The sequence below is a fragment of the Dreissena polymorpha genome, chromosome 9, assembly GCF_020536995.1.
Source record: "Dreissena polymorpha isolate Duluth1 chromosome 9, UMN_Dpol_1.0, whole genome shotgun sequence".
Classification (NCBI taxonomy): domain Eukaryota; kingdom Metazoa; phylum Mollusca; class Bivalvia; order Myida; family Dreissenidae; genus Dreissena; species Dreissena polymorpha.
This window is the reverse complement of record NC_068363.1, coordinates 77,161,133-77,186,425: the sequence shown is the minus strand read 5'-3', so window position 1 is coordinate 77,186,425 and position 25,293 is coordinate 77,161,133. Positions and strand designations below refer to the sequence as shown.

At 33.5% G+C, this 25,293-nt stretch overlaps 1 pseudogene; it reads right to left on the bottom strand.

Moving 5' to 3' along the window:
* Nucleotides 1-1,014: 1,014 nt before the first annotated feature.
* LOC127843958 (interferon-induced protein 44-like) lies at nucleotides 1,015-8,958 on the bottom strand (annotated as a pseudogene).
* Nucleotides 8,959-25,293: the final 16,335 nt, after the last annotated feature.

Here is a 25,293-nt window from a genome sequence, read left to right as displayed (position 1 = left end):
TTGTATCAATTTCTCGAAGTTGATAATATTTGCTATGCAGGATAAGGACCAAAATTGAAATAGTATTTTATTCAGAAATATATATGCTCATACTTAATGAGCCACACATTATTATATTACCAGATATAAGATGATTATCTTTAAAACAGTGATGCTCTAGTCTTTAAACTAAGAGAACAATCATTGATATCATGGTATTTATGAATGAATACAGCCCATCATCTCTCAATTGATTTTAATTTAGTTTATAAAGAAAAAAATAGCATGCAACAACAGCAACAATAATTAAATAGACATTTCAAGCTTTGACAGTGTATCAAGACCTTTCAGACGACTTGTAAACAAAATTTGATGATAAAGTTAACCAGGTATATTTTCTTTATTGTTTTATAAAATACATAATTTTGACTTCATTTCTATTCATTTATGGTCACTTTGCATAGCCGTATGTGCATTTAGGTAATAATAATGTGCGTAAGTGAGTATATGTTGCCAGAATGCCATTTCTGTACATTCTTTATAGCTTGCGCGGTTTATACACATTGTTCTTACTTGTAAATATTATAACAGTGATTATATTGCTACAATATATGTTATGCTACATTAGTATTGTTGTTGGAGATTTACTGTAAATACAAATTCTAGTCAAAGTATTTTTGGGCGTGTATATAGTTATGACATTTATGAATAGTGCTTCATAATTTATTTCGTTATGAATACCATTAACTGATTAAATGTTTAATAAACTTACAATATTTGTTTGTTATTGTTTTGGATCCAATCACAACATATACTAATTATGCTAAGAACGGTTTATTATACAGACTACTCAGCTGTAATTGCTTCAAAATGTGTCATCTTTTATACACAATACACTTAAACCGATCTGGGAAAGATTTAATGGGCAGTTAAAACTCCGTCCCTCTCATTGGTATAGTTACTTTCAATTTATTAAACATGTATATATATTACCATATATAGATATTGCGTTTTGGACTAACAATAACAAAAACCTTGTTCTCCTTTGTATGCAATATTTTACTATGTATTTGACATGAACATTTATAAATATAATCTGTTAAACTATAGAGGAATTGCTCTGACAAATATAATGGCTTAAAATAGTTTCACTACCTGTAATAAATGGACTTTATAAATGGTGTGAAGACAAACAAAGGATAAAAGACACTTAACATGGTTTTGGAGATAATAAGAGTACAACTGTTTTTGTTTTTATACTTCATACCTTTATAATAAAAGTGCTCAATAACAATTTAAAATTATACTATGCATTTATTGAATTAAAAAAGGCATTCGACACAGTTAATATGATGAAATATGGATTACACTTCCTTAATCTCAGATAAGTAGTAAAGGGTAACAATGCGAAAATCATTGTTCTCAGAATTTATAGCTTGTATTAAAGTAAAAATTCCATTTCTTCTATGCTGAGCTCATTGACGTAACTCTAATGTATGTGAACACTCTTTCTCCTCTGTTGTTCTTTCTATTAATGACTTATATTTTGAAAGATAATAATATGTCAAAAGTAACTTCTCATTATATCGAACTTCGTGTAAGTGGGGTTTGAAGATTAAGGGATACACACACAAATATAATTAGTATGCTATACTGCCACAAAAACATGGCTTTTTATCATCGGTTTTGTATTGTAAGTAAAAATAAAAACAAAAATAAATAAATTTGTACGTTGTTCCATGTTTTCCACGAATACAGCCACGTGACACTGCAAACGAGCGGTGCTAAGACCCAGTTCAGATTTATGAAGGCCATCTGAGGAGTATGGAGCAGTTTGTTTTGATCCGCCAATTTCTAATACTACCATTAACATACCTATGCAATTTCAATATACAACACACTTGTTATTCTCACGATGCAACAAAGTGCAATTAAAGTGTTCTAGACAAGGTCATCAGAAGCTCAGAAAAAAAGAGTATAAGTGAAACTGATGGATGCTCTCTAATGATGCTTTGTCGATATATGGGTTGATTGTGTGGGAAAAAAAAGTATGACCTTGAGAAAATCTATTATAATCCTAGGTGACCTTGACCCCAGTGACCTGAAACCTCATCAAAAGGTAGAGGTCCATGCAAGGTACCTACATGCCAAATATGTAAGAGATCGGTAAAATATTGAAGACGCTATGAGAAACTGTAACAAAAGTGTGACGTAAGGAAGGAAGGACAAACTGGCATCTATATGCTCCCCGAAAATTTTCGGGGAGCATAAAAACATTCAACTGAGTACGCATTTGAAAAGTTTAAGTTACTTATCTGTTGAAGAATACTAGAATTGAACCAGCTTTACGTCATAAGTGACATCACTTGAATGGTGTGGATGTAATTGATTGACCAGGATGGTCAATCTGTTGTAGCAAGGCATTTGTGTGTGTGCTTTTTATTATTGCATAACTTGAATGCAGTAAGGAAGAATATAATTTGTTATGTTGGTTTACTAAAGTCATACAAACCATATCATAGGACAATTACCCATTTCATAATTGTTGTCTTTTAAACATGTACTCGTTTCATCTTCTCTTTTAAGCATGTACTCTTTACATACATTGTGTCCCGACAATAGCAAGGTACAATGTTTATAAAACTGAACATTTAACAAAGCAATGTATCTAGTGAATCTCGCAAAGTGAAGCACATAAAACAACAATATTGAAACATTAAATATACATAAACACGAATACCACATTGTATGGTATTTTAATCCAAATACATGTTCCACTAAATCCATGAATACAACATGGCATACATAACTCAGATGACAAATAAGCATGTAGGAATAAACAAAAACTAAGAAAAAATCCATAAACCCAAAAAAGACGTAGCACATTTAACCACTTAGTATGTGTCGTTAAGTTAAGCCGATACTGACACGCCTATCAGACACTGACGTAAATCGCTTCAAATTTCTTTAAAATATGCTGACGATAAATCATCTTTTCCTTTTCTGCATCAGTTCATTAATGCATATAATTTGTTTTGTCGTTTGCATTAATTTGCACATGCTTAAATGTATTAACCGAGGCACTAAGCCGCTTAAAATGTTATGATTAAAATTATGTTTTTGTAACACGTCTTTTGCAAACACCCAATCATATCATCCACGAACATCTTACTAACTACTGGTTTTTGTTTGTTTTCTGAAAAGCATTCTTAATCCTTTTAGCGAAAGTATTCAAACTCGCTCGCCTCTCCTTTCATAAAACTATATTGATAAAACGCATAACTATTCTGCAGATATCCACACTTCTATGCACACAGTTTTATAACTACTCTTTGTCATTTGCTTCCTCCGACGACTGCTCATAATTATCAGCCGACACCTTTAATCGCTTCATCTTCGTTTGCAGTCCTTCCATGTAATCCTCTGTAAGGTTAAGAATCTGCCTCAGAGCAAGTAGGGCCAGGATGCTCGTGTCTACGTCCAACTCCATCTCAGATACGTAGTTCTGTACCGGTAAGATGTTGTTCAACTGTAGACCGAACATCGTGGATACTTTCTCGACAGCATTTTTGATTCCGGCACTTTTAAACACATTTGAGGCTACTCCTTTGCACTCCAGGTCAACCTTGCTCAACAAAACGACCTGCGGAATCCCTGAAAAATTCAATTTCGAGTAACGACAATAAACTTGTCGAAATTTCAGAAGACATTTGGTTAGTTTGTTTTGTTATAAAACGTAATATCTCTGCAACCGTACCTATTCCTCTATACCAATTTGATTTTAACCGTTAAAGCTTTGCATGGCGGTTACATCGGATAAAATCTATGTATAAGCATGTTATGATGTGCTCAATGTATAGATAATTACCTAAACAACTTAAATAAAATACCAGTGACAAATAAAACGATTTTATCACCCTGCCATTACTCTGTTGTTTCAATGCTGCAATACTGAATACATGTTTACATAATTTTTTTACGTTGGATTTACTTTGCCTTCTCAAAAGACAGCGTACGCTTTGTATTACACCTAACTGATTGATCCACTGTAATTTTCCATACCTTTGAGATTCATTATTTTTTTGTGTGTTAATAATCTTTTCAACCAGTTTTGGTGGTATTTCTTCCATGCTAGATGCATCGATGACAAAGGCAACGCAGTGAATTTTGTCCGCAAAAGAAGGTTGTGCAACGAAGCCGTGAGTATCCGGTGAAATAGGCACAGCTGGGTTGAACTGAATGAAGAGAAGACAATAGACTAATTACGAAACCGCTAATACAGTTTTTTGCTTTGATGTATTGTATGTTTTAAGTACTTTGTCGCAGTGCAATATCAACACATCATACCAACAGACGTTATTGCTGGCAGCTTAACATTCAATACGGTGTATTGTGGAAACTAATTCAAAAATGGATTAGCGTTGAGCTATAACTATAGCAACATACTTTGATTTTTAGGAATGCTAAATCATGAGTAGATAAAAAAAAGCATTGTTTATTCTCGTAAGATACATTATTTTGATTATTTAATTGTATTTAAACATGATTGTAATAAACATATAACCTAATGTGCTCAACTTCGCACCTAAAGCTAATTCGTAGGAAAATGCAAGTTTTATTTATATATCATACAAATTAAATAAGAATACCACTATCGTATCATATACCTCGTAGTAATCGGGAATATGGCCATTTAACAAATAGTTGGACTCGATGTAGAAAATGCCGTTCAAACCCTCAGTGACCTCCAAGCCGCTGGTATCACAGAGCCGGAAGTTAAGAACCGAACCAGACCGACTTTTTGTTGAATGGGGTGTGTACTGAAATTATACAAAGTTTATATGTTGTTGCAAAGGATTTGAAAATATTACTTAAGCATCATTTAGACGTCCAAGTGAATAAAATTCGACGATTTTTGTTGCTTGTTAGAAGCCCCTCTATCACAAGTTGCTTTCCTGCTAAAAGAGTAAATTACTTTACAGTATGGATAATGGATATTTTACCAAAATCTCTAAAGGAATGTTATAATGTAGTAAAAAAACATTCAAAATACAAAATTCCATCAACTCGGTAACAACCTATTATTAAAAGTTTAGATTTTAAGAATATTGTGTGGATGTAACTTATGGGAAACAACACTTTCTGAACAATTACTACAGACACACATTTACCAAAGTTCCAATTAATACAAACATGTAACTAGAAATGGTATTCGTTATTCAGGTTATAACGAATTAAATAATTTAAACGAAAGTTAGAGGGCCGTTCGATTATCAAATCAATTTAGGCAATTACAATCACCACCCACAAGAACATTCTTTCCGACTTCTATAATCTATAAATCGATGTTAGATGTTGACATGAACACTGAAAACCTTATGGTAAGAACTTAAAGGATCGTTACCGCCGAAGTGATGCTGTGTGCAGATTTTCCGGTGCGAGCCCCTTGTGAAATGCGACCCTTAAAGACGGAGTTGATGGTGTTGTAGAAGCTTGACTTGCCTGACCCCACCGGGCCCAGCATCAGAACCCGGACCGCTGAGAGCCCCATCTCTCTGGGAGGCTTAAACGCAACGATTTCTTCCATCAACGTGTCCAGGAACTGAATGTTTAAGGTTACATAGTACAGCATTCGCATAATAAGGGTCTGTCTGATATATGTAACGGAACCAGACAGGTCTTATTAAGAGTTGGCCATATATGTATTGCTCTAGATTTTGCCTATGATAGTTGAAACGTACAAATATGCAATTGGTCTTATTTCCATACGTATAACCTATAACGACTAACTACTATTTATCCATTTAGAAGGTTGATACTGCTTGTTGAATTAAATAAAATTAGCTTTTACATTTGTGACGATAATTTATAGTATACAAATGAGCATGATAAAAAAGGTTCAACCATCACTACAAAATGGTGTATATAAACGAAGAAAGAGTGTTATAAATAAATATATATATCAATTCCAGATATAAATTCGTTGAATACAATTTTACGTTTGTAAACCTATAGACGACTTAATGAAAAACAATTATGTACCTTTTCGTTCCATTCAGGGGTTTTTCGCCAAGGAACAGGTTTTCTTTCTCCGTCTGAAAATAATACAATCATATAAATAGTATTATCGTTTCATATAATCACAAATGGCAGTTAAAGTGAAAAACGGGAAACAAATTAATTTGACATTGGGGTTTTGATATTGCGTATTTATTTAAAAAAGCATCTTTAATCGGTCTTTTAAATAGAAAACCAATATATTGTATTGTTTTCAGTAGCTTATAGATCACATATCGTTTAATCGTTGGATACATAACATTGTTATTTTCTCAAGAAACACAAATAAAATGGTCGAAACTAGCAAGACCATTATTAGCAAGTGGGTTTGAACATCTGTTTAATATTATCTTCTAAACCATTATCACATATAAGTATTAAAGATGAATTGTTGTTTAAATGAAATTGTCACCAAGACGGCAGGGTCCCTTTAAGTAAGTGTATGTTCACCATACTTAACCTTGATACCTGTCAAACAGTAGACCTCCATCTCCATCACAGCCATTGTTCCGTTGTTTATCTGGTCAGGTAATAAACCCATGTTATTGTAGAAGTTACCCTGTCCTATCTTCATGTAGCCATTGAATGGAAAACTGCCTCCCAAAGAAGTTATATTTCCGGAATAAGTAAGCAGATCATGGGCCCCACCAAACGTAGGTCCATTAACTGAACTTCCATATTAAACCATTAGCTGACTTCAAAACAGGAAACTTGGTATATTTATCACTGCCAGAATACTTAAGTTGAAACAAGAATGCTTGTGCATCATTTATGTATGCTGCAGTACTGTTCCAACTTGCACTCCCATATCCCCCATACACCGAGCCTTGTTGATTGTACAATACGGTCACAGTGGGTCCCTGATTGTCACACTTCTGATGAAATGTGGCAGCGTCACACCCATCCTTGGTAATCTTGTAGAGCAAGGTGAATATTTTTGGTCCCGTGCCAATCCAGGACTCCAGCTTATCCATGTACTTATCTGGCAACTGTCCAGCCATGCGTGCTTGAAAATACTTTGAACTGATACGAAAACATTACCTTGTAATCGGAAAGAGATACGTTTCAATATGTAACTAGCAGTCCAGCTAGAAATCCGTCCATATGAGAGGTATATTAAAATGTAAGTGTATTTCACCAATAAAGAAATGAATAATTGATCGGAAACCGCTTTTGCTATTTTTGTTTTAAAATAACGCTCAACTTGACGAAACCCATCCCATTTCTTACCTATAGCAAGGTTTTGATATAAGGATTCATAAATATACTGTTAACCAGTATGTTATTTACATTTGTTTATTTCTGGTAACGATGACCTTGACCTTGATCACAGCAACATTAAATGCAATCCAAAGTTAAGCCATTACGGAAAAGCAAATACAATTTATAAATTAGTTATTGAATAATTGAATAAAACACGTTTTACTTTTCCGGCAATAACATTTGCTACCGAAACAATTTTATTTTCTAACAATATTTTAGAAAATGACTGTGTATGAAAATATGATGTACCCGTAGAGATTAATGATTTATTGCAATATATATTTTTGAAATGATATTAAAGGGACTCATAATACACATTTAATAAATGTTATCTTGTTCGCCTGGAGTCTACGCTATTAGCGTCATGATTTTAATAGCTATACATGTTCACTCATTGTAGATATAAATTTACCAATATACCGCCACAGGGCTGAAGGCAGAATTTAAAAAAATAAATAATTATAATAATAAAAAAAACTACTGCGGCTGCTGCTGCTGCTACTACTTCTACTGCTGCTACTACTACTTTTACTGATGCTTCTACTGCCACAACAATAACTAGAGCTTTGTCACTATGGTGACACAGAATACGCACTAAGTGACCTCGTGACCAAGTTTTTGATCCGGCATGACCCATATTCGAACTTGACCTAGACATCATCTAGACATAACTTCTGACCAGGATTGGTGAAGATCGGATGAAAACAATTCGAATTAGAGAGTGGACACTTAATACGGATCGACCGACAGACAGACCGACAGACAGACAAGCTCATTCCTATATAACCCCCTCAACTTCGTTTGTGGGGTATAATAATAATACAATGTAATAATAATAATAATAACAATAATAATAATAATAATAATAATAATAATAATAATAATAATAATAATAATAATAATAACAATAATAATAATAATAATAATAATTAAAATAATAATATAATAATAATAATAATACTACCTTTTGCCTTTAAGTTAAACATGATTTACAGTCATAACTAAGGCGAATAAATGCTTAAGGTTATGTGTTGATTCAATTTTAAAACTGCTTTCACTTTCGTTTTAGAAAAAGCATAATTGAAGAATAAATGCTTGGGATTATCAACTGCCCTGTTAAGAATAATAGTAGGGGTTAAACCAGTCATAATATAACAGCTACGTATCGCAACAATTAATGTAAACGTCAACCTCTTACTATATTACATAACTATTTCAAAGTAAATACTTTATAATACCTGATGGCGATTTTGACAAAGTTCATTTTGAGAAAATGTTAACCTTTTAGTGTAACTTTAGTGTAAAGTTTCCTTAACCTTATTTTTGAATTATGCTAGTTACAACCTTTATATTCTTATTTTATTTGTATACGCACAAAATATCACAAACCTGTTTAAAAAATCACCACCAAAGTTAAGTTAGAATGAGAGAGCACATACACTTTACACTAGCATTGTTTATATGTACCTAACCTGCATGCCTCATACGCATGCGCAGTAAGACATGCGATATTATACTTCCTTCATGAATGAATGCGCTATCACGTTTATCTGTGTATAACCTTTACCAATCTATTTTCTTAAACATAATCACTTAACTTCACTGAACATATTTTCTAAACGTCCATTTAAACATGCGATTTTGTGATAACGAATGCATATATCTGTGTGAACTGTGGAACTTTATTGTTTTACACATTGATGTGTATACCGTAATTGTGTAAACACGATTTTATCGGTCAGTGTTGTCTTGTTCTTTCTAGTTTGGGACACGGGAAGCACGTGTACAGCACAATAAGCGTTGCGCTGCATTGTTTATGAACTCAGTTAATAGTCTGGATTACCTGCCCCTACCACAACGTGGATGGCAACGGCAAAGAGGAAAACTCGCCGAAAAACAACAACCTTAGATGTTGGATTTTAGCTGATGTAAATAAATGTGGATACGATTAAACTGAGATATAGCTCATAAATCAGCTTCGTTAAGTAATAGTATCAGATAAAAATGAGTAGATAGACATACAATTATTTTAATGAATTGACTTATTTGGCGCTGAAATCTGTGTACATTGAGTTTATGGACTAACGAATCGCACCATGTTCTAGAAAGTTTCAACTCATCAATGATCTGAGTAGTGCTCTTTATATTTTGATTGTGCGTATGTTTATTTGAGTATATATGGTGTAATACGATTATGTATCATACTTTTAAATTGCATTGACATGTTTATTATATGAACATAAGTCTCACGTGCTTTTGCATTAACACTTTTCTTACCATTGTAAAGAGTATAAATATTAAAATATTAAAACTTGACAGTTTGTCATCGACATGGTTTATTATATTAGTAATTAAGAATATTTTTGAAGTAATACACTATGGTCTCCTCGAATTGAGCATTACAGGGGCGTAGGTAATGGGTGGGGGGGGCAGGGTTTGGGGCGGCCGCCCCCCCCCCCCAATATTTCGGCTTGTCGCCGCTGCACATAAGCTTCATCATAAAGAATTTAAAGTATATTTGCCTTAATAAGGTTGTGTGATTTTTTTATAACGCCTGTTTTATCAGCACTTGTTACTGCAAATAAACCATCGCGTCCGATATTATAATGTGCAGACGTTCTATTTAAATACAAGCCAACCGGGTGTCAGGCTACTCAGTTATTTGAACAGCAAACGACATGGAGAGAATAAACATAAAGGATTGCGAGTGAGCTTTCAGAATTCCCGATCAATCCACTTCCGGTACGCAGATGTGATAAATAGTATACTTTAATTCATAGTTTACCTAAAGGTTTGTTACATATTCCACTATTATATATGAAATAATCGTTATTCAATTGTTCCTCAACAACTATTGAAATGCAGATTTACCGAGGATTTCAAATTGAAATAAATTTGGCTTTACGCAATGATGACGCAATTACCAAATTTTGTATAATAAACCGTGCGTAGTATAATTAAAATATAATATTATATTATTATATAACACAGCAAAGCATATATTGTAAGCTTTATCAAGATTTAATCATTTAATGATAACCATAATGAAATCATTAATAAGACACTTATCATAGATTTCATAACTATAAACACGTCGCCAAATACCTTGACTAGAATTTGTATTTTATGATACATCTTAAACATACAGCAAAATACTTATGTGCCATGCTATATTTTGAAGCAAACATTTACAGTGTACATGGCTTTCGTGGTTCATATAAATTGTTCTTACACGTAAATAGTATTACACTGATTAGTAAATATTTTAAATACTTAATGTAATAACATTTAACTGTAAGAACAATGAGCATGTACCTCACAAACCATATACCATGTACATAAATCGTATTGACAAAATTAACTCCACACATAATTATTAACTATATGAGCAAATCGATCATTAATGAGTTGAAATGAAGTCAAAATAATGTCTCCAAAGCAAATAATTAGGTAATATATCAGGTTAACTTAAACTTCAAATTTTGTTTAAAAGTCATCTGAAATGTAAAATTAATGATACACTTTCCTATTTCCCTTTAATCATCGTTGCGGTTGTAGAATATCGTTTGCAAAATTAAAATTAATAAAGAGATAATGGGTCGCATTCATTCGTAGAAACCATGGTTGTTCTCTTAGTTTATATACTAGAACATTTATGTTTATACTTCGTATGTCTGGTAATATTATAAATTCTGACTTATTCAAGTATTATTAAATATTATGGATAAGTGTAAAAAAAATGTTTTCCCTTTTCAACATTTGATATATAATCAACTTTCTGATATTGATCCAAAACATAGTAAAACCGGTATGCAGCCGTCCTGATGATATGCATAGAGAGCTCTCTATTAAGCTACTGCCTTATCAACACACATCACGCAATCTTCAAAAGAATATGACTGTTTCGTTAAGAATAAATCATAGCTTAAACATATTGTCTGGTATAAAAATAAAATGCGCATACAAATACTGGAATAAACTCACAAAGTTTACTTCCATTGACACTCGTTTGTTAAATTAGTGATTAACGGTATCGTTTTGACTATCGCAGATGACACCTATTGATTTTGGGGTCACTAGGTCAAAGGTTAAGGTCACTGTGACCCGAAATAGTAAAATGGTTTTTGGATGATAATTCAAGAACGCTTATGCCTAGGATCATGAAACTTGATAGGTACATTGATCATGACTCGCAGATGACCCCTATTGATTTTGAGGTCACTAGATCAAAGGTCAAGGTGTCGGTGACCCGAAATAGTAAAATGGTTTCCGGATGATAACTCCAGAACGCTTATGCCTAGGATCATGCAACTTCATAGGTACATTGATCATGACTGGCAGATGACCCCTATTGATTTTCAGGTCAAAGGTCAAGGTCACGGTGACCCGAAATAGTAAAATGGTTTCTGGATGATAACTCAAGAATGCTTATGCCTAGGATCATGAAACTTGATAGGTAGATTAATCATGACTCGCAGATGACCCCTATTGATTTTGAGGTCACTCGGTCAAAGGTCAAGGTCACGGTGACCCGAAATAGTAAAATGGTTTCCGGATGATAACTCAAGAACGCTTATGCCTAGGATCATGAAACTTGTTAGGTACATTGATCATGACTGGCAGATGACCCCTATTGATTTTCAGGTCGTTAGGTCAAAGGTCAATGTCACAGTGACCCGAAATAGTAAAATGGTTTCCCGATGATAACTCAAGAAAGCTTATGGCTAGGATCATGAAACTTCATAGGTACATTGATCATGACTCGCAGATGACCCCTATTGATTTTCAGGTCATTAGGTCAAAGGTCAAGGTCATAGTGACTAAAAACATATTTACAAAATAGCTGTCACTACAACTGAGAGCCCATATGGGGGGCATGCATGTTTTACAAACAGCCCTTGTTAGCTAGTTTATATTAGATCTCACACGCAATTAAAACTTTTTCTTGTTTGTCTCCTATGACATTGTATCATACCCCTTAATGTCAGTATTGTCTAGAACATTTGAATATATGGGATATTTATATCAATGACGTCTTTGACATTTTACCACATGCTGACAATAACTATGCAAAATGTTATTATTTAAAATAAAATATATCTTACCTGCTAGAATACCTGCCCCTGATACTACGTGGATTGCACAGGCACAGACGAAAACTCGCCGAAAAACAACAACCTGTGACCTAGGATTTTAGCTGATGTAAATGAACGTGGATACGATTTAACTGACTAATAGTTCATACATCAGATAAAATTTGAGTAGATAGACAAAAATTCAATTACATGACTTGCGTTATTTTGCGCTGAACACTGTGAACATTGTGTTAATTGACTGTAATCGATAATGTACCGATTCGCTCTACTAACAAATATAACCATGTTCTAGAAAGTTTCAACCCATCAATGGTTTTAGTAGTGTGCATTTATATTTTGATTTTTCGTATTTTTATTTGAGTATACATGGTGTAATACGATTATGTATCATACGTTTAAATGACATCGACGTGATAATTATAAAAACAAAAGTCTCACGTGCTTTTGAATAAATGCGTATCTAACAGTTATAAAGAACTATACATATTAAAACTTGACCGTGTGCCATTATGTCGATATAAGTATAATATTAGCTATGGAGAATGTTCTTAAAGTAATACATTACGGTCTACTCGAATCGAGCATTAACCTGTCGCCCGTTGCACATTAGCTTCGTTATAACGAATTTAAATTATATTTGCCTTAAAGTGACAGTTCGAGGATATATATATATATATATATATATATATATATACATATATATATATATATATATATATATATATATATATATATATATATATATATATATATATATATATATATATATATATATATATATAATAAAAGTAAAACCACGCGTTGGCTATATCAATATAATTAATATTTGAAATCCCAGACACGTCTTTTTACTTTTATTCTATATTCCATAATATGGTGGAAGTAAGCGGAAAACAATATATATAATATAAAACATTATGACATAATGTTTCATATTATAAATATTGTTTTCCGCTTAATGCAACCTTATTATGGAATAAGTTTGTATCTTAGCTTAAGCGCGTGTTAGAACACGGGTTGACCCAATAATTGTTGTCACGTGACGTTTACCAACGGAAATCCACTAGAATGTAAGATAACATTGTGATAGTTCATTAACTTCATTATTCTCTGATCAATCGCACTAAGTTAGCTTGATGACATGACGCCGTTAGTAGGAAATGGAAATATTTCTCGAAGTTGATATGGATATATGCATAACACTCATAAACTGTTTACCTTATACGTCAAAGTAATTGAAATCGATGTCACCTATTTTAATTATGTTCGTAGAAACCTTGATATTCTATATGGTACGTTATACCTTTTGTAGTGTGGACCTCAAATATTGAAATTTGCAATTCACAATGCAAAACATTTATCATATTCCTGTCTCATCTGTAGCTTATTCAACATAATGTAACCCCATATAAACACATTATTTGTTTGATATTTCAGACATATTTATCACCAAAAAATGACTATGCATTTCAACGGCGTTAAAGGTTGTATATTATAAAACATTTATGTTTGTTTGCAACGCAATTTAGTGTTGAGCTGTTTTATGACAACTATTTTAAGAGCTACCATGATCTGAGATGTAAGTTAATGTAAAATAATGTACAAGCTTGTTATCCAAAATATACCTTCTTGTTTTCAGTATGAGTAGTAAACAGTTAACGCAATGAAGTGCCCAAACCCAATATGTGGGGTAGAAATACATAGAAGTATTGCAAAATTCTGCAGCAAATGTCGTCAGTAATTGCCACGAAAATCAGATTCCATTATATGTAACGGTGAAGATGAAGATGGTGAAAAATGTCGCAAAAATCAAATCGGATGAACAATTCTGTGCAAACTGTGGTAGAGATGTTCTCCCAGACGAATTTCTAATAGAGAATTGCCAGAAATGCGATGAATACTGCCTTGCTTCGAACAAGATGTGCATGCAATGTTTACAATCTGATACGCCAGGAAAGGATTTGCTTCTAAACGTCGTCTAATATGAATGTGTTCAGGAATACAAAAGGTGTGTTGTGTGTGTGTGGGGGGGGGGGAGAAAGATCTCAACATGTATACAACATTACTGCTTTTTTTAATGGTTTCCCGGCTATTTTGAAGTCAAATATAACCTTTTTAGAAGTTTCCCACTTTAGTCCAAGATCTTAAAAAGATAACACATTTCCTAGTGAACCCTAAAGCTTTCCCTGCACACAGGTTGAGAAAAAATAGCATAACTCCAGCAGAAAACACGTCTTTCAGTAAATGAAGATTATGTTAGTTTATAGCTTAACATTAATTGTATTTAATATAAAAAACATGGGGCAAAAACTGACTAAATGACAATTGCGATGACATATGCCTCGTGTATACACAAAGTAGAGTCCACCAACCGTCGTCACCCTTGGCAAGTAATACTAGTATTCCGTCTTATTGATTTACATAATTGTGAATGTTATTCAAAGTAGACTTCAGTTATAGTTTTTAAGCTATTTGTTGGCTTGTTGCGTACGGTTTAGACAATAACATACAACAGAGAGTGGCCCGACGTGTATAATCAGACCCCTGTCAATATAACGGCAACGGACGATAATTGACTTCTAGCCAATTTTTCCGTATGTTATCTTTTGTAATACGTATCGTTCCTTTTTATCCTTCACTAAAATCGCTCTGACTAGTCATTTGATTTGGTAATTATCAGAGCTTAAATGGTTAGCATTCGATACAAACGCTTCCAAAAATTAGTGTTGTTTAAAAACATTTATTAAATGGAAGAACATAAAATAGAAGTGTATATCGTTGTATTTTATATTGTTAAACGCAGTGGAATGCAGTTGTCTTTGATGCGAGCTTTTAGTTTATAAATTTTGTTTGATGACTTATTTGAACGCTCAAACAGTTTATTCGATATAATCTACAGTTTCAGTTGTAATCGACATAGTAATTTTTCAAATTGTGCAACAGATACATTATTATTATTTGGGAATTTGTTGTTGATTTGTTGCTCAATTTATTTATCCCGATTGACATATACTGAGTGTTCATGCCTATATATTCAGTTGATCGGATTTTTTTCAGATATGAGAATCAGTTCGTGACGAAAGTAACAATATGTATTACATTGCATATAACAATCTGACGTACTTTGACGTGTGTAGTAACGACTACCTTACCGGCGAATTAGCAATCTTATGTTATTTATAGTTTTTATCTTTAAGGCTCGCGGTTGTTTGTACAAATCACTTACAACAAGAATCTCACACCTTATGATAAACTATCGTAAGGGGCTTTGTTACATGGATTTGTTAAATATTGGATGTTTTTTTTGTTTTGAGTAACCGCGTATGGTTTAATATCGAAGGTATTTCTAATGTCAATAGAGACTAAATTAAAATGCATATTGGAGCATTTTACACATAGCATTGGCAGTGAGCAATTTAATAATGGTGTGTTTGATGTGTTTACAAAAAGCGTGATATTTGTGATAAATCATCATTAATTATTTTTATAGATTCTCATTTTAAATAATCTTACATTTGTAAACATTCGATGTGCTCTTTTATGCCCCGACTCGGATCTTAATTCGATCCAGATATGCCTGCCCTTGGTTTTGAAAGGAGGTATGTAACCATCCAAGACGTAGTCGTTTATTTATTAATTAGTTTGTTATTTCATTTACACTTGTCTAAAATAAATGATGCTATATTGAACATATTCATGAATCTTCTGAAAACATCAAAGTGGCTTGCAAAAGTACAACCGAAATATTTCATGAGCAGACGAATCTGCTTTTGATGTTCAATACATAAAAAGTGTATAAAAACATAGTTTAAATTATGCCTCCATCCCCAAGACCATACTGTTTGGATAAGGTTGTGGGTATGTATGCATTAATTTTACAACGTTATAGTAAACGAAAGTTAATGAACATTAAATATACAAATGTAAACCCATTGAATTCAACAAAGAACCGGGCGGAAAAGCTGAACGCCTTTGTGACAGAGCCAATCCAGAAGCCTACAGGGTAAAATATGTTTTCTTCTTAAATACCGTTTTTACTATAAAACTGAACAGTATTTTGCACTAACGCTTTAATTTGGATCATCAATATCTGAAACGTTAATATAATGACAAAAAGGAGAAACTGGCGTTTTGAAATTTACTGTTATTATGTTCTCTGTCTTTCCAAATTTAACGTTGAAAAAACTGTTCGATATATAGCACACGAAAACGTCCGTTATCTGAACGTGCACTTACACCGCTTACATAGAGATCTATTATCTTGGGGTTGATTGCATCCTTATGAAGATATTCGAAATTTCAACTTCATAAATGATGAAATGCCGTTTTCAAGACGGAACTTGCTATTTTATAAAAACATATGTTATAAAATGATTGGAATCATCAAGAAAAATGGCAAAAAACACATTTTGATACTTAAAAACGATAATTTTGTTTTCCGTAGATCGCTCAGGTATTTCCGCCACCTATTTCGGTGGTGATGTCAGTTGACATCTCGCCTGGACGATGATCTCCCAGCTCACTTAGTCATATGGCTAAGCGGTTAGAAAACCTTGACAAGCTAACACCAAAGTGGCTTCTTAGCATATTGACTGACTTTAGATTAAGTGATATTCCGAATTATTTTAATGGACTTTTTTCACCCCATATACCACTGGTAAAAGGGGTGAGTGTCATATATTTATTTCGCAAATAATTTTTTCATAAGTTTATAAAGAAAATTAGCTATGTATAACGGGTATTTCGGTACTTAAATCACGCTCCAAAACGCTCGCGCGCTTACCGAAATATAACCTGTTACTACGTGTAATGGTGGTATTAGTAATAAAGTAACACCTCTACACAGGTATTTACCGATGTTATTTACGAAAATACTAACGAGACATTTTGTCCTCATGTATTTGACACGAATAGCGCTTTATAACTAGAATTTCGCGTAAAATTTACACGCTTTCTGACGCCGAGCGGGTACAGAAATCCCCCATGTTATTACGTATAAAAGTGATATAAATAATATGAAACATTGCTGAAGGGACATTTATCAATCATTATAATTGAAAGTACTGAACAACAAAACGGTGGCATCGATACGTTTATAACCATGTTTTGCGAAGGAAAAAACTGGTTATTAGGTTGGTGAATGTCGGCGGGCGGGCGGGCCGGCGGGCGGGCGGGCTGGCGGGCTGGCGGGCTGGCGCGCTGACGGGCTGACGGGCTGACGGGCTGGGGGGCAAGCGGGCGAGCGGGCGGCCGTTAAAATCATATGGCACATTTGTTCACCATCATTAGACGGTGTGTCAAGCAAAAGAATTACGTCGATATCTGCAACGTCAAGGTCACACTTCGAGTTCAAAGGTAAAAAATGACCATAAATAATTTTGTTCGGGACATAACTATGTCATTCATTGTTAGATTTTAAAATGACTCGGTGCATTTGTTCACAATCATTAGACGGTGTGTCATGCAAAAGAATTACGTCGATATCGCCAAGGTCAAGGTCACAACGACTAAAAATAGATTGAATTTGAAACAAGGGGGGTAACTAGGAACAATCAGTAACAATGTACATTTAAATTGTCTCCCTTTATCAGACTTTTTTTTCGAATTGAAAACCTGGTTTTGTGACAATTTTGTCCCTTGTTATAAAAATATAGTAATAGTAATAACATGTTTAACTTGTTTCTGAGATGAAAAGCGATTTTTAACGTTGATTTCGTTAAGTTACGCAAATACTAATATTCCGTATTAGTGTACATATACACGTGATATATTACACACTTAATACGGCTTATATGACATTTTCAGCTTCTGCAATAAATGAATTTTCTATATATTGGGATTTTGGTACTTTTGATTATACTACACATTGAAGCTTCCACTTGCACTTGTCAATACCACATTTTCGCGTTCGAAATTATATAATTTAAATTCCTCTTACTTATCTATCTGGATTCCGACTGTCCGAGTTACATAAACCTTATTTACACCTTTTCTGTATATTTCATTTCCTATTTTTTCGAACAAAATAAACGAAACTCATTGAATAAATGAGAACTAGGCATTTGGCTTGTCTAGAAAATGGCAGATAGGTCTTTAGCAACCGGTGCGCACGATTTATCGATCGCTGATTGGTCGATCGATATTTAGATAAAAATCTGATTGACAGTTGGCGAGGTGTCAATTTAGCACACCGCGCCTTACACGGAAATTCGTCTTTTATTATTACGCATTGGAGCATGAACATATATCGCTTATGGCCAACTTTGAGAATCTATATAGTGTTATGTTGTTAAGTGTTTCATTAAGATTTTTGAAAGCGTGAGTACCAACTGTTTGTTCACACAAATAGTTATTCGGTGTGGTTCAGGGTGTTGCTCTCGGGAGTAAGGAACGTGCAGACAAATCTTTAAAATACACATACCGGATTCGATAAATTATAAAGATGTATATATTATCTGACAGTTCGCGACAAATTCTTCATGTATTAATATTACAAGAAACATCGATCATTGTACTGCCTTAAGTAGTTATCAGATATGGATTATTTTCAAAATGCCATTATTTGTATACGCATGTATGCATCAATGGTTTTATAAAAAAGAAGGTTATTTTAACCCTTTGTGTATTATTAAGGACTAATGTGCCAATCAGTATAACAGCCCTGAAATGGACAATTACATGTCAAGTTATAAATAACGCAGGCTATAGTCTGGTCGTAAAAATAAAAGTTTAAAAACATTATGTATGCTTGTCAGTAAATTTTTTATATATGTCCTAATTTTCTAGGAAATTATGAGAGAATCATTGTCTTGGTAAAAAATAAGTGTATAAACTTACAATAATACTGAATACAAATGATTGACTGTTTGCTACACAGACTTGTAACAGACAACATTGTAAAAGACAATACGAATAATATTTATATTGTCTGCTTACAGCATTCATTATTTTATAATGAAATATTTACAATTGAATATAATATGCTATGGGTTTTGTGTATGGGCCTTAATCATAGGTATTGATTTCTTAAACAATTAACATCTTGGAATCTTTCAGATATGGTAATTATCTGGATTAAATGTCATAAAGGGAAGGATTTTTCACATTCTTAATGGACACAAATATCCATCCAATCTGTCAGTTGAAATCTCAAATTGACACCATTTACCATTGCCGTGTATTATTCAACGCAAATATGTAAATTGTGTCATGTAGTTTATGGCTATTTGGGTGTTACATGTGTCTTATCAGTGGGTATTTCTCAAGTTCATTGTGACAGACACAGTATGGTATCAGATAAAGAACAGAACAGCATCACCCTGTTGACCAAGGCCACCCACCCTGTCCCCTTATATCTACACATACATACCCTTGTTTTGATTTTATCAGTTAATCACAGTGGAAGATGTATTTGAAGTTTCAATAAACCGATCAGAACTGGTGCAAGTATCCGTCTTATGGTGATAATTATGAATCGCGCAACAAAGTTATATTCAGTGCGATCGTACTGAAGAATGACAATCAAAGAAATCAACATTAAACTGAGTGTTGTTCAGACATTAAACACTATTAGAAGATTATGTATTTACCACATCGTATTTCCAACATGATGGCCATCTTGAGCATCGACAAAAGACTCCGCGCTGTCTGAGTCAGATTCAAATCTGATTGACAGTCACTAGATGCCGGCTCATACATGTACGGTTCAACGGAAAACTCACCAAGTTGTCATCTTCCATTTTCACCAATTTGTCCCGCTTATATTGCGACAAATACCACATTCGAAACCCTATAATACCGGTTAGTTGTTGAGAGCATTTACGTGTGTGAAATTTACGTCACTTCCAGTTTGAATGAAAACGGCGAGTAAATCGGAATGTGTGAACATTCGCGACTTTGTTTGAATCGTTTTCGCCAATAACACCGTGATTGAATTCAATTCAATAAATAAAGGGTTTCTACGGGTTTTAATAAGAACGGCATTTAACCTTTAAGAGCATTATTAAATCCCTTTGCATGGAACCGTGTAGCTACAATATTTATGAAGGTGAAATTTTAAATATCTTCATAAGAAGGATGCAACTTTATGACAGCGCTATACTGACACAGCTGCATGCCATAGGTTTTATTGATATTCTATCTGTTAGTTATTAGCATAGTGGTTAATATGATCACCATTTCTATATGCATCTTTAAACGTATTTATTTGTAATTTTAAATTATTTTGAATTGATTTTAATTGCAAGACAAGAATGTAAGTAGATAAAGACAGCGTAAACGATTATTATGAAACAATTATATACGAAATCGTTGCGCTATGAATAGATGTTAAGATAACATGGCCAATAGACAGAGAAATATATTAATTAATTTGAAGTGTTGCATGCTAACAATATATTTAAAACAGTTTGCACAAAACAGTACACTTTTGTGATATGCCTATATGCAATTGTAACATGGAAACATCCAGTTGTCTTTTAGCAACATGCAATTTTAACTTAGCAACATTGATGGTTTGGCGGATATTCTCTTCTTAATTAAGTGAGTGGTTAAAATAATATACAATGTATTAGTTACATTCAATTTAATCAGCCTGAACTTATGAAACTTTCCACGCTATCTCCTATCTTGATCCTGCATTCAAACGTTGATTTGTCCTCATGAAACTTGTGTGCAACTTGAAAGTACTAAGAGATAACTCATTCATGTATCCATACCAGGGTTTTGATATTATGTAATCATATTAATAACTTTGACCATGTCCTATAAAGGTGATTGTAAATAAATTTTCGTATAATTTGAAGAACGTTAATTGACCAATTTCAGCATATAAACTGATCATGTTCTTATTAAAAAAGATAAAAAGACAAAAGACAGGTTTCTTTCATTGGATCTGGATCCGAGATCTCTGGATTATAAGACTTAAGCATAGAATACTCGGCCATTGGCCTTGTATGAATATAATAATTACAAATACGGGTCTTGTTTGCTATGTAAAAACACGTATGTGCGAGGTTAGATGTCATATTGCGATTTCCATGACCAAAGTACTTTCCAATATATTGCCAAATATGGATTTATGTGGAATGACATACCAGTTGAAAGGCATAAGCATACATATATATATATATATATATATATATATATATATATATATATATATATATATATATATATATATATATATATATATATATATTATATATATATATATATATATATATATACATATATATATGAATAGCTTAACATGCGAAGTTTTTCATGTTTTGTTGTTTCAATAAATTTTGCGACATTGCAAGGTTTACTTTAGACTTTTAAAAACTAAAGCGTGAATGAACACATACCAGTCGATTGCTGAGATGTACTTGCGATATACTCAAAGAAGTTCAGTCAAACGCTTGGATAAGGCACAGGTAACTGAGATAAACACTTGCACTACAAACAGTAATACAGACAGAATAGGAAGTTTTAAGGGTGTTAGCGGTACATATGGGAGATGGACTAAGTTGGAGACCATGGGAAGAAGCATGGCATTGCAAACCATAGTTTGGCATGGGAAAAGCTACCGGCTTCAATAATTCCTCCGAACGATGTCCTTCCTACCCAAATGAACATTATTAACTGGGGATTGACAAACAATAATTATTTAAGCTTCTGAGGAACCCCCCCAAAAAACCATGGAATATAACATGCGAATAAGAATTGACCAAAGGCAGATATAGTTTGCGCCATGATTGCTGACACATCGGGAACAACAAGGCTAAAGTCAAGGACTTTCTATATACCACTCGTAAAGGAAGGAAGCGCAAAGCAGTACCATCAAAACAGGCCAAAGATATTCTGCACCGATAACATGACTGTTATATAGGAGTTTAATTCAACATGACCTGCAGATTCATAGCATAGTGTACGGAATACTAAGGTCAGATATTGCCATCTGTTCGGAGAGGATTAATGAGATTGTAATCGTGAAACTTACGGTAAAGTGGGAAAAAAGATGTCTCACGCCCAGGAACTGAAGTGGGGGAAGTACCCGAACAATCTGATACAGAGACAACAACAAGGCTGGTAAACCTTGAAATACTTAATGACGACCGGTTTCAGAGGTTTCATCGCACACTCTGCATGTAGAATGTTGAGCGCATTCGGGATTATAAGATACTCGAGAACACTTGGTGTCTGCTTCGGAAAGAAGCTCTATCTGCCCATGTATTAAGAAGTACGCAAGAATCTAGAAGCCCTACATCTATAGGTAATGGTTGGACATCGTTATTGCCCTGACATCTCGAGTCTTTCCTTAGAGTGAATTAGTAAAACGGGCGTTTACACATGATTTCCGTGTTATGATAAAAATCCAAATGGTGTAATATGCTCACTTTATCCAGCATAGGCAATTTTGAAACTCGAATGGCCATCTCTTTTTCATTTCTGTTTTTTTTCTATATTTTTGTTTTCTGTTATTTCACCTTTAGTCATTAGTTCCGATGTTTGAATAATTAGTTCTACGTAGGAACTGCATGAATAGCTCAATAAAAGCCACATTCCGTGAACAACGACCCCTGTAATTTCCTTGTAGCACCATTGAAATTCTCTCATGAGTACTTGCGTCGTATATTTGTCTAACATTAATAAGTCAAACATTTAATTACACTTGTATAGCTTCTTTTTTCGTAAATTAATCTTTATATTAATCGTTTTATTAAAAGAGTATTTCGTTGTTCACTTTACTAGGCTCACTGTAACGTGTGAAAATTGTGGAAAAAGTCAGTCTTGTTACTGGAGTTTCTGTCTCAATTGTGGCAAAAATCTACCGGTCAAACATAGTTGTAAGTAACTTACAATTCACGATTTTGCAAAACGATAAATACATTATATTTGCATTGAATACAATACGCTATTGTATGTGTTGACACGTTTTCAAAGTTTTGAAATAATTAAAAAAAACTTTGGTTCATTATATGCTCTCATCATTATTACATTGGGATAACAAGATCAACATATCAAGACAAAATGCTGCGTGCATTAAACACGTTGTTCGCTGAAAAGTTGAGGTTTCAGTGGATACTTGTAGTTTGCTTATAATCATTTAATGGGTTTACTGAACGTACATATTCGTGTTTGGCTTATGTTTCGTGTATTTTGTGATTTCGATATCAAATGGCACGTTTGACCATCATATCAAGACAAAGTTCCATGTGCCAAAAGATGTCGCTCTTTTAAAGGTCAAGGGTACAATAGACATATTCGCATATTTGCATATTCTTCAAATAGATAAAGGGCATTTTCGTGTCCGGACTATAGCTTTTAAAGAATGATTAGATTTCATAATAAATCGTCACAAATAATAACTCTATCAAGACGACGTGTCTTGTGCATAACCGTATTGCACGCGTTAAGGATAAGGTCGAAATCAAGATAAATAATACTTTATAAATATATTTGCGCCACGTTTGAAACATGTTTATTTAATACAACCAATGATACCATATTCCATCAAACCAAACGCAATTTATATAATGTTTCAACATTTTGAGAACACAATAAAATACATTTCAATATTTTTCAAAAAATATCAAGGGCACGCAGTACCAGTTCTACATAACGTCGTCAATCTGTTTTCAAAAGTGTAAATCTGGCTTTTAGGCATTAATTATCACGTATTTTGGTAAACAAATGCTTGCACAACACTTTGATGTGTGCTGCGTGGATGCAGTAGCGTGTATCCCCGTATATATCTTCGATGTTGTTTTATTTTCAGCCTTCAGAGGCTGGTAGTGGTAATTTTTTTTTAAATTATTTTTAGAAACCTTGTTTAAGACGTTTCTTATACTTAGATTCTTATACATTCTCTGTACTTATAAAGTAAACGTGTAATTTCATCAATTGAGAGTTCTGCAGGTTATACTGAATTTTTACAGACCATTATCTGACAAGCTGCCTTTTACTCTTTTATGTATATTGACTTGGCAATGTGTATTAATATAACTGTAACATTGGTGGTTTCGCCAAATAAAAAAGTGTTTATGCTTTTTTGTATTGTGCTGTATTGTCCTGTTTTGTACTGTTTTGGCAATCGGTCACTTGCCTTAAATAAAGGACCTACTAATTGTTTATAATAATAATTCAATACTTCTCCAGCAGCTGGAGTTTCACTTCTTTATATTATATTGTGATATTATGTAGTTGTAAACAAAAAAGATTATCTGTACAAGAGACAAATATGGAATAATATAGTACATGATATGACCGATTACAAACAATTTTATAAAATATTTAAAGAAGGAAAGGCGACGCAAATTGATGGTCGCATTACAAACCTGGACGTATTCGAATTGTTATTGCACTTGATCAATATGTTTATCCGAAAAAACTATATTTAAGGTTGGATGAAATTGTTTGGAATATAGTGAAGGAACTACTTACAAAGGCAATTTTACAACCTCGTGGCGACTTAAGTTGGCCGAACGACCGACCGACAAACAGACAGACAGACGGATGATCATGAGCAGCTTCGGCAGTTTATTTTATCTCGCAATTTCATACACGTTTTAATTAATCGGTGTCAAATTTTGTTACGTGTGATTTACGAATTTAGACTGGTAATAATTTTCAAACAACGCTTTTAAACAAAACACAGTTGACTGGAACTCTGGGAGGTGAACGTAAAAAGTCTGCTCGAACAGACATGTACAGATTCGAACATTCAAGAACCCTAGTCTGCGTATGTCGATAGCACATCGTTTAGAAATACTTAAATGTAAAGGGATTCCGACCAAACAATTTCTGACGCTTATTCTAAGGCGAATTTAACAATGCGTTTTGTAAGTTCAAAACTAAAACGCACTTCATTGGGACAGTGCATTTAATAATAACCCAGAAATGAAGAAAATACAGT